Here is a 16,732-nt window from a genome sequence, read left to right on the forward strand (position 1 = left end):
TGTTCTGTCCTTTAGTGAGAGTGGTGTATTGAAGTCTCCTACTATTATTGTGGAACTGTCAATTTCTCTTTTCAGTGCTGTTAGAGATTGTTTTATGTATTTTGGAGCCCTGTCATTGGGTGCATAGATTTTTATTATGGTTATGTCTTCATGATGGATCGTCCCCTTAATCATTATATAGTGTCCTTCTTTGTCTTTTATTGTGGATTTTGTTTTAAAGTCTATTTTATCTGAGATTACTATTGCCACTCCTGCTCTTTTTTGGTAGTTGTTAGCAAGATATATTTTTTTCCAACATTTGATTTTTAATAAATTCATATCTTTGTTTCTAAGGTGTGTCTCTTGTAGACAGCATATTGATGGATCCTGTTTTTTTATCCATTCCATCAGTCTCTGTCTCTTTATGGGTGCATTGAGTCCATTTACATTCAGTGTAATTATTGATAGATGTGAATTTATTGCTGTCAATTTGCAGTGCTTTCTTTGGTGGTGCTGATGTTTTCTTTGTTCTTACTCTCCTGTGCTGAATTACTTTTGTTTGTTTGTTTTTTCATTTCTTTTGTTTTTGTAGATTTTGTTTTTACTGAGACTTTATGTTTTTCCTTTTTATTTTTATGAGTATGTTTGTTAACTTTCTTTGTGGTTACCATGAAATTTACCCTTACCTTTCTAAGTTCAAAGCAGTCGATTATTACTTGGTATCGCCTTGCCTTCCTCTCCATTAGAAGATTCTATACCTATGCCATTTATTCCCTCTTTTATTGTTCTGATGTTGTTGTCAATTACAGATTAACTGCTCTTATTTTGTTGTATTTCTTTTTGTTTTGGATAGTCCTTGAGAGTTCATTTCCTAGATTGGTATCTGGCTGGTAGGATCCTGTGTCCTAGATTCAGCCGGTGAGCTAAAGTTGTTTATTCTCAGATGGAAGGACTCCCTTTAATAATTCTTGTAAGTTTGGCTTGGTTTTTACATATTCCCTTAATTTCTCTTTATCTGGAAATTTCCTAATTTCACCATCATATTGCAATGAGAGTTTTGCAGGATATATTAGTCTTGGCTGGCAATTTTTTTTTCTTTCAAGGTTTTATATATGTCATCCCATTGCCTTCTTGCCTACATGGTTTCTGCTGAATAATCTGAGCTTAGTCTTATTGTTTCTCCCTTGTATGTGACTTCTTGTTTTTCACGAGTTGCTCTCAGGATTCTTGGTTTGTCTTTGGTTTTGGTGAGTGTGAGTATAATATGACTTGGTGATTTTCTTTTGGGGTCTCTCCTATATGGGGTTCGTTGAGCTTCTTGGATGGCCAGCTTTTCATCTTTCATGATAGTGCGGAAGTTTTCTGTCAGCAATTCTTCAATGATCTTTTCTGTGTTTTCTGTTTTCTCCCTCTCTTCTGGAACTCCGATCACTCGTAAATTTTTGCTTTTGATCATATCCCACATAATTCTCAGGGTCTCTTCATTTTTCTTTGTTCTTTTTTCTGAGTTATCCTCAAACAGATTTGTAACCAAGTGTTTGTCTTCAATTCCACGGATCCTGTCTTCCACTGTTTCAAATCTGCTCCTCAGCCCTTGTATAACACTGGCCATTTCTGAAATCTTGTTGTTTATCTTTTGGATTTCTAATTGTTGTTTTTGTATAATTTCTAGTTGTGTATTTATTTTGGCATTTTGTTCCTGCATTATTTTCCTAAATTCTTCCATTTTTTTGTCTGTATTTTCCATGAATTTGTCTATTTTTTTCTCACTTTTGTGTGCTTTTTGCTTCAACTCTTGGATAATTCTGAGTATTAGAGATTTGAATTCCCTATCAGGTAGTTCTAGTGCATTTTCTTCTGCTGGAAATTCATCTGGTGTTTTATATTGGATGCCTACTGGAACCATCCTGTCCTGTTTTTGTAAATGTTTTGATATTGTCTGCTGTCTTTGGGGCATTCAGTAGTTATTTTTCTCATTTATTGATTGTAGATTTGTTTTTTTCATCTTTTTTTCTTTATTTGGCTCTGTCTGAGCAGGTGGGCTGTGTGTTCTTGGTTGTTTGCTCATCTGTGGGCAGGATACTTTTTGCCTCCTTCTCCAATTGACAGGGTCAGTTGCTCAGATATGGTACAGCAGGGCTGGTTTAACTGAAGAAGAGTTGCTGGGATGGGTTGTTTGTAGCACTTACTACAGCCACCAGGGCGGGTCGGTAATCAGTGCAGGGCAGGTTCTGGTAGGCTGTGCCTGTGCTGCTTGGTGGTGTGATGTTAAGTGCGCTGTGCAGTTAGGCAGGATAGAGGTGGGAGATTGTGATGTGTGGAGCTAAGATGGATATCAGAGGAGAGAGGAACAGGAGGCAAAAACATACAATCAAACAAAAAAGAGTGCTAGGGGAGCTTGCTGTTGGAGTGGAGAGATGAGAGACGGTTCTTCTGTCTCTTGCTAGAAGCTCCATGAAGCTGCTTTCTCATACCCCAAATTTGCTGGTCTCTGATAGGAGTCTAAGATGGCGGATCTGCACTGCGTTAGCTGATACGGGACCTCCGTTCATAACTCTCCGCACTCTCTGTTCTCTGTCAGTTTTATCACTCCATTTGGTGCTTGGCTGAGTTCTTTATCTCTTCATTTGATGTTTTAGGGTTTCAGGATTGCTGTTTTCTCCATTTTGCTTAGTTTTTTGGATCTTTGCTGTGGAAGGACTGAATAGTGCTTCTGCCTAGAGCGCCATGTTCTAATTTTTAAATTTTTGTTTGCACATTATTTCCCGCTGCTAGAAATCAAAACTCTAGGGCAGCAGAAGTCTGTCTGCCGCTCTCTGACCCATTCCGAGTGCCCAGAATGGGCCTGGCACTGAGCAGAGAGGCTGCTCAGCAGAAAGGTGAATGTTTGCCCAACCAAAGAAGCAACTCAGTTTCCCAGCCATTCAGCCCCTGTGGTTTCTCCAACATCACCACCTGTTTGCACTGTATTCTGTTTGCTTGTTTTGTTTTTTCCTGTCTTCCCCAGAAGTCCCCCACATAATCCTTTTTCATATTTAATTCACATCTCCGCTCACATGTCCTCTTATCACAGAGGCACTACAAAAAGGCCTCATTTTTCTTCATAGCACAGGCTTTCTCTTGTCAATGCACTTCAGCCACAGTCCACCAGGAATGCACCTGTAGTTGAACAAGTTGGATTTATTAATCATTGCAGCCAACAAGAAAACGCACCACTGGGAACAGTAGGGTGTCTCAGTAAGAGGGTGGTGGTGTTGTTACCTGCTGTGCAGTCGACTTCAACTTAGGGAGACCTCATGTACAACAGAACAAAATGCTGCCCAGCCGTGCATCATCCTCACATTCACCAGCATGTTTGACTCCATCACTGAAGCTACTGTGCCAGTCCATCTCACTGACAGTCTCCCACACCCTGCTTGGCTCTCTGCTTGCCAAAAATGATGTCCTCTGGCAACTGATCCCTCCTGATGATGTATCCAAGGCAAGCAAGTCATGACAACCCCATGTACAACAAAATGAAACGATGTTTGGTTCTGCATCATCTTTACTATCGGCCGTAAGCTTGAGTCCATTGTTGCAGCCACTGTGTTTTTTGGGTGCCTTCCAGCCTAGGGGTGCTCATCTTCCAGCACTATATAAGACAGTGTTCTGTTATGATCCACAGGGATTTCAATGGCTGTTTTAAGGAGCATATTGCCAGGCCTTTCTTCCAAGTCTGTCTTAGTCTCAAATCTCTGCTGAAACCTGTCCACTATGGGTGACTGTGCTGGTATATGAAATACTGGTGGCATGGCTTCCAGCATCTCAGCAACCACAGTATAACAGACAATGGGGGATACTGAGGATAGTCTCAATTGTTTATATTAATTACCATGTTTAACAAAGTCACCCATTTGTGTTTTCTTCAGACAGAAAAAATTGGAAGACAGCAAATCAGGGACTCTTTATCTGGTTTTCTCCATGGGCTTACCAGGTGTTGTTTCCAGGTAGACATACTCCAGTGTGTGCCCTTGGGGAAACGTGACGTAGGTGTATAGTGTGGCAGGCAGGAAATAGCAGGTACACATGTTCCCAGAAGACAGTGCTCCCTGTGCTCCAGAGAGGATGCACCAGAGAAGGGTCAGAGAGGCTCATCCCCTGGTTCCTTACCTTGCCATAGCAGAGAGGGATCCTCTGCATGCTCCCCTCCTGGGAACTTCCTGGTCTGGGAAGGATCCCAGAGGGGAAGGGCTCCGGAGCACAGCTGCTGGACCAGCCAGAGGCGCTTTGTCCTTCTGTAGGGCTCATATCCTTGCTAGGCTACTGAACGATAGGGGGGCCTGAACCTCTGACACTACCCTTGTTTATCTCGTCAGGCTAGAGGGGTGGAGGATTGCCCCCAGGAACTGTGTTTTGCCTATCAGAAGATTTCATCTAGCCTGCTCTGTTAGGCGACTTTCTCTAACAGAATCAGCTCCCAGGGTGCAGGTGGGGAGCCCACAGACAGTATGGTTCAGCCAAGGCTTGTGGTTTACCAGTAAGTCCAACAGAGGGAGAGGGATGTAAGGAAATGAGGGTGTTTGTACATGATCTATTAGCTGCTGGACATGGCCCCTATGCTTTGTAAGGATGGTAAAGACAGAGAGAGAAACAGCTATGGGGTGCAGTGGGGGTAGGGGGCAGGTGAAGAATATATCATGAGCATTCTATGCTGTATTCTTATAACAGTTTTGTAAATTTAAAATTATGCTGAATTACATAATATTAAAAAGCAATTTCCTCCTTCTAAACTGTTGATTTTAAGGGTTATGGTAGCAACTCTGGAGAAGTCTGCTGCTCTAGATTCTTGAGTACTGCTGTTGTCCTGAAGGGCACTGAGTTCCAGGCGGACTGACAGCAAAGAGGCCAAAGTGAGAAAATGGGCACTGACAGCCATGCCCAAGCCACCTGGTAGGAAGAAGTCTCCATCCCAGCAGAAGCGGAGGAGGAGGTCAGAGTCCTCTTGCTCTCCTCAGACTGAGGCTGGGGCAGAGAAGCTGCTCCTGAGAGGGCCAGAAGAGAGTGTCTAACAATGCCAAGGGAGGGGGCAGGGGCTGGGGCTGGGGCAGGGGAGGGGCGAACCAGGAAGTATTTTATCCTGAGTCTGACTGGCAAAGCCATCACATGGTACACTCTACCTCCCCTGAGAGCCCCAGGGTCTTCCTCAGATCCCCTCCCCAGGGGTCCTGGGGTCTTCCTCAGTTCTGAAGTTTGGACTGCTGATCTTCAGGTTGTGTTGGACACTGGTGACATGCTAACTGCTCAAGCCTATTTGGGTCTGTGTCTTGGAGTCAGGCTTGGAAGCTGCGTGGAGCATTTCTGTGCCCTGGCACAGCTCTCAGCACCCCACCCCAGGGCCCAAGGTCTTCATCATACCCAGCAGGGATTCCCAACAATCAGGGAACTCCACCTCTCCAATATTTCTCCTTCTGTTACATGTTCAAAAGTTCCCCTAAACTTTCCTTTCTCAACACTGGCCTATTTCAACCTGTTCCTTCTCTCACCTCTCCTGGTTGCTGGTTGTAGCCATTTGCTTCATTTATGACAGATATAGCAATGTGTTTATGTGGGAGAGAGAGAGAAAGGGAGAGAGAAAGAGTGGTGTGTGTGTTTGATGTGTGTGTGTGAGAGACAGAAAGAGGGAAAGAGAGTAGTGTGCGTGTGTGTGTATGATGTCTGAGAGAGGTGTGTATGAAAGAGAGTGTACCTGTATGTGTGTAAGAGAGTGTATAAGAGAGAGTACGTGTATGTGTTGTAGAGAGTGAGTTGGTGTAGTTTGTGTGTGTGAGAGAGAGGAGATTGTGTGTGTGTGTAGTGTGTACTTGAGAATGTGGTTATGTGAGAGAGTGTGAGAAACAGTGAGCATACGTACGTGTGTGTGTGTCTGAGACTGTATCTGAAAGAGTATAAGATAGAGTGTGCATATGCACATCTAAGTTTATTGCAGCATTATTCACAACAGTAAAAAGATGGAAACAACCTAAGTGCCCATCGACAGATGAATGGACCAACAAAATGTGCTACATACACATGGAATACTACACAACCATAATGATGAATGCTTGAAACATCTTATAATGTGGATAAATCTGAAGGACATTATGCTGACTGAAATGTCAATCACAAAAGGACAAACATTGTATGATCTCACTTTTATAAAAAGACAAAAATAGATATACATACAGAAACCGATGTTCATTGGTGATTACCAGGGATGGTGGGGGAGTGGAAATCACTCTTCAAATAATAGATGAGTGTTATGGATTTAACTGCATCCCAAAAGAGTGTGTCAAATTGGCTAGTCCACGATTCCCTGTATTGCGTGATTCTCCACCATTTTGTCATCTGATGTGATTATTCTATGTGTTGTAAATCCTACCTGTACGATGTTAATGAGGCAGGATTAGAGGCAGTTATGTTGATGAGGAAGGACTCAATCTACAAGATTAGACTATGTCTTAAACCAATCTCCTTTGAGATATAAAAGAGAGAAGCTAGCACAGCATCTCGGGAACCTCATACCACCAAGAAAGCAATGCTGGGAGCAAAGTGTGTCCTTTGGACCCAGGGTTCCTGTGCTGAGAAGCTCCTAGACCAGGGGAAGATTGATGACAAGGACCTTCCTCCAGAGCTGACAGAGAGAAAAAGTCTTCCCTTGGAGCTGGCACCTTGAATTAGAACTTCTAGCCTACTAGACTGGGAGAGAATAAACTTCTGTTTGTCGAAGTCATCCACTTGTGGTATTTCTGTTATAGCAGCACTAGATAACTAAGACAGAATTTGGTATCAGGAGTGGGATGCTGCTCTAGTAGATACCTACAATTTGGAAGTGGTTTTGAAACTGTGAATGGATAGAGGTTGGAAGACTTTTAAGACTGCCTTGAAGAGACTGTTGGTAGAAATATGGAGCTCAAAGACAATTCTGGTGAGGACTCAGAAGGAAATCAGGAGAGCTGTTACACTGGAGATGGCGCAGATGGTGAGAGGCAGCAGCAGAGAATCAGCAGCAGCAGAGAACCAGGAGTCCAGTGCAAGACAGCGCTGGAGTGGACTCACGTAGGGAGAGAGTGGAGTATTTGTGCACAGGAGGCTTCCTGGAGGAGTAGGGTGCCTCTGAGCACTTATCAGTGGAGCTAGGCTTGCGGACCACGGAGCAAGAGAGCTGAGTGCCTTCCCATCGAAGTTTACTGCTGGAGTAGGGTGCCTCCAGGCACTTATCTGTGGAGCTACAAAGCTTTGGAATACTTACTCCAGCAGGGCAAACACAGGCAGTGAGGCCCGAGGGGCTGAGAGGCCAAGGAACGAGGAAGCAGAAGCTGAACAGACAAGGAACACAGGAAGCACAGCTGCCTCAGTCTCAAAGGGTGGAGTCACCACTCAGATGGACTAGGAGAACGGAGACTCCCAAAGCCAAAGGAGCTAAAGTTGCCATTCCAGTGGGCCTGGAAAGCAGAGCTGATGGCCAGGGCTGAGGGGCCTCCACTCAGAATCTGGAGAGTGTCGTCAATACCAAGGGTCTGGAGGGCAGGGATACTGTGTAAATGGTCTCAGAGAACAGAGGATTATTTTCAAGCCTTGAGGGCTAATGTAATGTGTTCTGCTGACTTGCTTGGTGCCTGTTATCCCTTCTTTCCCTCCAATTTCTCACATTTGCAGTGGCAAATTCTAGCTTGTGCCTGTTGGAAGGATATAACTTGTATGTTAGATTTTACAGATAAAGAGGAATTTTTGGATTCTGGAACTGAAGTTGAATTAAGACTTTTGCCATGATATGATGGAGTGAATGCATTTTACATATGGAAAGAACATGATTTTTGGGGGGCCAAAGGGTAGAATGTCATGGATTGAATTGTGTCCCCTAAAAATATGTGTATTAATTTGGCTAGTCCGTGATTCCCAGTATTGTGTGATTGTCCACCATTCTGTCATCTGATGTGATTTTCCTATGTACTGTAAATCCTATTTCTAGGATGTTAATGAGATGGGATTAGTGGCAGTTATGTTAATGAGGGAGGACTCAATCTACAAGATTAGACTTTGTCTTAAGCCAATCTCTTTTGAGATATAAAAGAGAGAAGCTAGCAGAGAGACATGGGGACCTCATACCACCAAGAAAGCAGTGCTGGGAGAAGAGTGTGTCCTTTGGACCCAGGGTTCCTGTGCTGAGAAGCTCCTAGTCCAGGGGAAGATTGATGACAAAGACCTTCCTCCAGGGGCGACAGAGAGAGAAAGCCTTCCCCTGGAGCTGGCACCCTGAATTCAAACTTCTAGCCTACTAGACTGTGAGAGAATAATTTTTGGAAGTGGTTTTGAAACTGTGAATGGGTAGAGGCTGGGAGAGTTTTAAGACTGCCTTGAAGAGACTGTTGGTGGAATTTCCACTTGTGGTATTTCTGTTATAGCAGCACTAGATGACTAAAACAATGGAAAAGGCAATACCAAAGGGGGGTAATGTGCACACAGCTTGACCAAGGGAAATTATGTCACTAAGAATTACACACACACAAAAAGGATGTTTTTGGTAAATGCTAGCACATATATATTCGTAAAAGCTAGGACATATATAATTTTGCAACAACAACCAAACAATAATGTGTGGTTACATATGTATGTATGTATGCATATGTGTGTATAGGTATATGTATGTGTGTGCATATACACATGTATATCTATATGTGTGTGTGTATGCATGCATACATATTCATATATATAATAAAGCACATATGGGGCACAGTTACAGACACTTCAACACAACCAAACACCTCACGGGATTGGTCTTCTGGGTTTGATATCTTAGGACCATAGTCTTGTGGGACAACTCAGTCAACTGGCATACTATAGTTCATAAAACTTATGTTCGACATCCAGATTTGGTGAGTTTCATCTGGGATCTTAAAAGCTTGTGAGCAGCCATCTAGGATACAACTATTGGTCTTTTCTCACCAGGAGAAAAATAGAAAGAAGGAACCAAAGACTCAGAGAAGATACTAATCTACAGGACTAACAGTCTGCATGATCCACAGCCTCATCTACCCTAACACCAGAAGAACTAGATGGTGCCCAGCTACCACTACTAACCATTCTGATCAGGGCCACAATTGATGTATTCTTACAGAAGGGGATAAAAATGTGGAACAGTACTCAAATTCTTAAAAATTCCAGACTTACTGGACTGGTGGAGACTAGAGGACTTCCCAAGAGTATTGCCTTGAGATACTCCATAAACCTTGAACTGAAACTATCCCTTGAGGTCACCTTTTAGTTAAATAACCGATTGGCTCATAAAATAAAGAATATTACCAGTGAGTACCGTACACTTTTAAAAAAAATCATCTCTATGAGACCATACAGTCAACAATTACTCTAAAGCAAAGATGAAAGGGTAGGGGGACATGAAAACCAGATTACTGGAAATGAAACCTCTAGAATGGAATTAATGAAAATGTTGACATATTTTGAAAAAAGTAACCAATGTCACTCAACAATTTTTGTAGCATAATTGTTAAATGGGATCCTAATTTTCTGTGCAAACTTTCACTGAAAACAAAATACAATATTATTTAAAAAGAGAGTGTGTGTATGTTGTGTGAGAGTGTGTGTGATATAGTGTGTATGTGTAAGAGAGAGTTGTGTGATAGGAAGTGTGTATGTGTGTGTGTGTGAGAATGTGTGTATGACAGAGAGTATGTGTGAGTGTGTATAAGAGACAGAGTATATGTGTGAGAGTACGTGAGTTTGTGTGTATGATAGCAGTGGTAGGGGTCTAGGGACCATGCTTTCAGGGGACATCTAGGTCAATTGGCATAACAAAGTTTATTAAGAAAATGTTCTGCATCCTACTTTGGTGAGTGGTGGCTGGGGTCTTAAAAGCTTGCAAGCAGCCATCTAAGATGCATCAATTAGTCCCAACCACCTGGCATAAAGGAAAATGAAGAACACCAAAGACACAAGGAAAGTATTAGCCCAAGAGACAGAAAGGGCCACATAAACCAGTGACTTCATCAGCCTGAGATCAGAAGAACTAGATGGTGTCCCGCTACCACCAATGACCGCCCTGACAGGGAACACAACTGAGAGTCCCTGGTGGAGCAGGAGAAAGGTGGGATGCAGAACTCAAATTCTAGTAAGAAGACCAGACTTAATGGTTGGACTGAGACTGGAGGAACCCTGGAAAGCATGGCCCCTGGATTCTCTATCAGCCCCAAACTAAAACAATTTCCGAGGCCAACTCTTCAGACAGGGATTGAACTGGACTGTGGGACATAAGGTGATACTCATGAGCAGTGTGCCTCCTAGCTCAAGTAGATATAAGAGATAAAGGGGCAGCTTCTGTCCGGAGGGGAGATGGGAAGGCAGAGAGGGTTAGGAGCTGGTTGAATGGACATGGGGAATCAGGGGTGGAAAGGAGGAGTGTGCTGTCACAGTATGGGGAGAACAATTAGGGTCACATAATGATGCAGTATAAATTTTTGTATCAGAGACTAACTTGAAATGTAAACTTCACTTAAATTACAACAATAAAAAAAGAGTGTGTGTATGAGAGAGACTGTGTTTTTATGTGAGAGAGAGTGTGTGAGAGTTGGGAGAGAGTGTGTGTTTGTCTGTGTGTGTGAGAGAGAGGGTGCAGGGTTGGGTATGTGAGCAAGACAGAGTATGAGAGTGCGTGTAGGTGTGTAAGTGAGACAGACTGAGAGAGTGATTCTGTGTGAGTGCGGGGGTGGCTGTGTGAGCAAGTTTGTAAGAGTGTGTGTGTGACAGAGTGAGAGTGTGTGAGAGAGTGTGTGTGCATAAAAGTGTGTCTGTAAAAGAGTGGGTGGGTGTGTGAGTGTGAGAGAAAGTATATGTGAGGGTGTGTTTATGTGTGAGTGAGTGTGAGTTTGTGTAACAGAGTGTGCGTGAGGGAGTGTGTGAACGAGAGTGACTTTGTGAGGGAGATATCTGTTGGTGGCTGTGTGTGAGAAAGAGTGCATGAGAGTTTGTGTGAGTGTGCATGAGAGTGTATGTGTGTAGGAGAGTGTGAGTGTGTGTGAGTTACAGAATGAGTTTGACAGAGAAAACATGACAGAATCTGTGTGTGAGAGAGAAAAAGGGTGTGTGTTTGTGTGAGAGAGTGAGACAGAGCCCCTGATGGGCTGAGCCAATAGCCACACAGCCACCTCTGACCAAAGCAGAAAGAGAGGGGTCAGTCACTGATGTGACAGATGATGTCCTGTACTGGTTTTCTCTCTTAGGGAATCACAATGACCCGGTCACCAAATGGGATCCTGAAAGGGCAGGGTCTTTGAACCTCAGGATCCATTCCCTCAGTGAGGTGTTCACTTCTGCATTCATTTATTCACTCAACTCTATCATCATCCAGTGTTTATCAGGTCCATACACTAGTTGAGCAGATCTTGCCCAATGAGAATTCACAGACTAGTGGAGGAGAGCAACTCAGAATAAATTTAGAGTTGTGTGGTAGGTGCTAAATATAGCTAGGAAAACATGCTGCTTGCAAACCGGAGGAAGTCAATAACTGCATAAAGAGGTCAGGGAAATCTTGTCAAAGGAGTGAAATTTGAGATCACTGTGGACCCGAGTTGGGTGCCACATGCTGGGGGACACACATGGGGATAGGAAGAACTCCTGGCAAGGAAATGGCTTGAACAAAGGTTTGGAGGCAACCTAGAGCATCAGGTGTCTGATCAATAACCAAAACCAAAAAAATCAAACCTGTTGCCTCTGAGTCGATTCTGAATCATAGCGGCCCTATAGGGAAGAGTATAACTGCCCCATAGGGTTTCCAAGGAGCACCTGGTGGATTGGAACTGCCAACGTTTTGGTTAGCAGTTTGCAGCCCAATGTAGCTCTTTAACTACTGCGCGGTCATGCTGGCTGATCAATTGCAGTGGGCTTAATATAGGAGAAAGGCATGGTGGGGCTGGGCACCAGAGGGGAGGCTGGTGCAAGAAATGGGGTTTGGAACATGGTCTGGTCCAGGCTTCAAAGGCTGTGGCATGAATGTAATCTGTTACACTCTGCGCTGTCCAGTACAGTGGCCACAAGCAACATGGAATGTGGCTTGTCGGAATGGAAACTTGCTGAAAATGTGAAATACACATCGGATTTTGAAGACTTAGTATGAAAAAAAGAGTTTAAACTATCTGATAACTAATTTCATACTGATTTATTGTTGAAATGATAATATGTCAGTGTTGTTGTTTTTAGCTGCTGTCCAGTTGGCCCCCAATTCATAGTGACCCTGTGCCAATGGGATCAGACCACTGTGATCCATAGGGTTTCATTAGCTGATTTTTGAAAGTAGATCTCCAGGCCTTTCCTCCTAGTCTAGGTTAATCTGAAAGCTCCACTAATACATGTTCAGCATTATAGCAACAAACAAACCTTCACTGATAGATGGTTGGTGGCTGCGCATGAGGCGCACCGGCTGGAATGGAACTCTGGTTCCTCATAGGGAAGGTGAACTTTCTTCCACAGAACCACCACTAGGTTGAATAAAATATATTATTCAAGTATCTATTCATTTTACTTCCACTAAAGCACAATAAAAAAAATTATTTTTAATTCTCTTTTAACGTTGCCCTAGAAAATTGGGAAGTGCTTTAGAGCACAGGGAGACTATCAAGGTTTGAAGAGGAGTGCAGACAAAGCTGGATCTGGGAGTAATGAAGATGGGGTGAAGTTACAGGCTGCAGGAGGAGGTCAGAAACTTGTCAAGGTGAGAAACATCTAAGCTTGTCATTTCCCATTAAAGGAAAGGGTTTAACGAGGGGATGGCCAGCCTGATGGTTGATGAGGAAATAATGATAATACTATTTTATTGAGCTACAGTTACACCCAGGTTAAGCACTTTATATAAATCAATTAGGTGCAAATGGTTAATGCTGTCAGCTACTAACTGAAAGGTTGGTGGTTCAAGGCACCCCGGAATAAAGATCTGGCAACCTACTTCTGAAAAATCAGCCACTGAAAACACTATGAGCACAGTGCTACCATGATACACATGGGGTCACCATGAGTCAGAGTCAACTGGACATCAAGTGGTCGTTATTATCCACGTGTTAAGACTCAAGGCCCAAGTCCAGGAAATCAGTGGGTGTCAGGATGATGGAGGAGTCCAATCAGACTCCCTGCTTCCCTGATTTCTTCTCATGGCACTGAATCCCTACTCAGGAAGACTCCTGTCATGGCACTGAATCCTTAATCAGGAAGATGAACGCAAGCGAGGGGCAGGTTATGAGCAGAAGACAGAGTTCTTTTGGGACCACCTAGCTGGCTGTTAGAAACGTGGGCGTAGGGTCCTCTCCCAAGGGGCAAAGCCTGATGCAAGAAGAACTCCCTGCGTTTGAGAAAGTGGACACCCAAAGGGGATGCTGAGCCTGCCATGAGCTAAGGCCACTGTTATACAAATGAGAAACTCATGGACCACACTTGGTAGGGCTAATATTGACCTCTGCCTGTCCTCTGGAAGGACCTGGGTCTTTTTAGCCATGGTCAATGGACGTTCTCAGCCAAGATAGCGTTGGAGGGGCGATGTTTCCCTGGTGACTCTCTGAGTATGAGGTACGCCCACATATGGTGGACAGAGGGTCCCTCTCTGCAATGTCTATTCTGACCACCACCCAAGGGTGCAGGGGCCTCGATGTGGGCCAGGGCTCCAAGGACCACTGTGGCCTCTTCACGCTATGCCCAATATGGCCATTGATGAGGCTGCACCCTTCCTCCCTCCAGGTCTTTCCTGCATCCAAGGCTTAGAATTCCTGGTGTCAGCAGGCAGGAAGCCCTGAGGGTGTGATTATCCTGACTCTTACTGGAGGCAGGAGCTAGAGAGTTTATCTTGAGCAGGGTCAGCAAAATACAGCCCAAGCCCAGATCTTGCTGACCTCTGATCCTCTAAATAAAGTTTAATGGGGTCGCAGCTACACCCATTGGTTCCCATATTGTCTATGGGTTCTTTAGTACTGTTATTGCTGTTAGCTGCCCCCAACTCATGGTGGCCCCATGTACAGTGGGACAAACCTGTTGTGTTCCATGGATATTTATGGGCTGATTTTTGGAAATAGATTGCCAGGCCTTCCTTCCTAGTCTTTCTTACTCTGGAAGCTCCGGTGAAACCTGTTCAGCATCAGAGCAACACACAAGCCTCCACCGAAAGGTGAGTGCTGGCTCTGCATGAGGTGCACTGGCACAGGAATTGAACCCGGGTCTCCCATTGGAAGGCAAGAACTCTACCACTGAACCACCACTGTCTCCAGGCAGAAGTTAAGATGCTGCAAAATATCCCACAATGCACAGGACAGCCCCCACAACCGAGAATAATCCAGCCTAAAATGTCAGTAGTGCCAAGGGTGAGAACCCTGCCCTAAATCTATCACTCAGCACCTATTCTCTTCTCCAGAGGCCCAGTAAAGACATTTGCTACATGTGTTTACGTTGTAACTCCTGGGCCTAATCAGATGACAATAGAGAGTCCTACCCTTGGACAGAGGTCACTGGGTGGTGCAAATGGTTAACATGCTCAGCTAGCTGTTAACCAAAAGGTTGGAGGTGGAAGTCCACCCAGAGGTGGAAGAGGCTGCATAGTCCGGCTCACTATTATTTATTCCCCATTGCTAACGGCCACTTTGTCTCATGATTTTTCCCTCCCATTCTAGTCTCTACAAAAAGGTTTAAGATTAACTGATGTTCCTCCCTGGAGGGTGGAAAACAAGTGATAATGATCTAAGAATGAAAAACCAAACAAAGCATCCATCTTGTGACAAGAGTAAGCAGGATGTTGCCAGATAATCCCCAAAGATGTCACCAGATAACTTCTAAGAATACCAGTGGAAGGTTAACTCATCTAAGACATCACCATCTCAAGGGGAAACTACCACAAAAGAGCCATAATCCTGTCCCTATAAAAGACTTCAGCCGATCTCCGGTGGGGGAGAAGGGTTTTTTGGAGGAATCTATTCCCCTCCGTCTCCTGTATATCGACATATAATAAACATCTTGCTGCTCACCTCACCCCTGTCTCAGAATTGGCTATTGCGGCAGGCAACTCCAATCCGCGTTATTGTGGTAACAAATTTGGTGACCCGTACTGGAGCTCAAGCCACTTGAGACACAACGGCCCTGGGGCAAGGCTTGGGACTGATCCACAGCTCTCCTGACAAGCGGCCTCGAGAGGTTTCATTTGCCTCTGGGGAGACTGTCGGCCAGACCTGGGTCTGTCACGGCACAGCTGGTCCCCAACCACGCCAAAAGAGGTGGGTGAAAGAAAAGCAAGACCTGTATAGGAGGGATCCCAAGATGAGTCCGTGACTCCTCTCCCTGTGGCGCTCAGGGCCGGGGTGGATAGGGCAGGCCTGAGGTTTCCGGAGCGGGACCTGAGCCCTTGGCTTCTGGGGTGACAGGCAGCCCCAGATGACCATACCCGTGAGTAGCCTCGCTAGTAGGGACTCCTGGTGACTCTAGAGTTCTGGTTCTGGGTGTGTGAATGCTCGTAAGTGTGTCTGGGAGGTTGAGATTCTCTAAGATAACCTCTGCTGGTAAGCAGGGCCATCTGAGAGGTTGAAGGGGGTCGAGAAAATCTCTGTCAGCTTGCGGGGTTTATTCGTTTACTGTGGTTTTGTGTCTGTCCTGTCCATTTGTTTACTGTGGTTCTGTGTCTGTCCTGTCCATTGTCTGTGTGTAACTAGTATTATACCATCTACTTGGGCACCCCGATTCGGCTATTAAGAGAAAGCTTCAGAAAGAAGAAAACCAAAAGCTTGAACGTTATTGCTTAACGTCTTTAATAAATGAGCCTGGAACTTCCCCCCTCTTACTGATTCACTGGTTTGGGGTTCGTATTTAAAAACACTATAAACTGAGTATACTAGAAGTAACTTAGAATTTCAGTGGCCACTTTGGGAAAGTGAGCTTTCATCTGTGTTGTCCATTTTTTCCTTAGAGAACTTGGTTTGATGCTCAGGTTCTGTCAAGAGGTCTAATATTCCTCCATCTGAGGCTCCGGCAAGTTAATAAGTTTTATCTAGAACCTGTTTATGTGGTCTTTCTGTCTCCTTTTGTTCTAAGAGCTTGCTTCTGGTCTAGAGCATTGTGTCTAAGTTTGTCTTGTATTAAATTGGTGGCTATGGCTAAGAATTGCTGTATTTTGTAAGGCTAGTCATAAAACCTCAGTTCTTTCTTCGTCCAGAAAAAAACTGCATCTTGTGTCTGTCTTATGATTTAGATTTTTAAAAGCTACTTGGAGAGACTTTGATATAATTCGGTCTATTTGAGAAGTACACTAAGAACTTTATGTTTTACACTATGTCAGTCTTAAAGGCGAAACCTTTCTAAGTAACTTAAACTAGATATGAAATGTGTTTTATTTAAGGAAAAAGGATTGTTTTGTCTTAAAGTAAAAGTAGCAGTTCCAGAACAGTAAAAAAGAAATTAGTTATCTCTTGTCAATTTAAAAATATGTAAACTAACTGGGATGATGCCCCAGTCATGCTAACCAAGAATTGTTGGATTTATTTACAAAATTGCTAAAGAGCTTTGTTATTTACTGGGTAGACAGCCTTTCAAAATGCCTCCATCAACTTAAACATATGTAAACGTCTTCCATGAATCAAGAGAGTGAGGGCAGGGCACAATCAGACCTCCCAGCTCCCAGTCTCCAAGGTTGTGTAGCTCCAGGGAAGCTTTTAAAAGACCCCTTTCCAGCTAGGTGGAGACTCTTTTAAGACAAAAGATAAGAAAA

The sequence above is a fragment of the Trichechus manatus genome, unplaced genomic scaffold (genome assembly GCF_000243295.1).
Source record: "Trichechus manatus latirostris isolate Lorelei unplaced genomic scaffold, TriManLat1.0 scaffold00157, whole genome shotgun sequence".
In the NCBI taxonomy this organism is placed as follows: domain Eukaryota; kingdom Metazoa; phylum Chordata; class Mammalia; order Sirenia; family Trichechidae; genus Trichechus; species Trichechus manatus.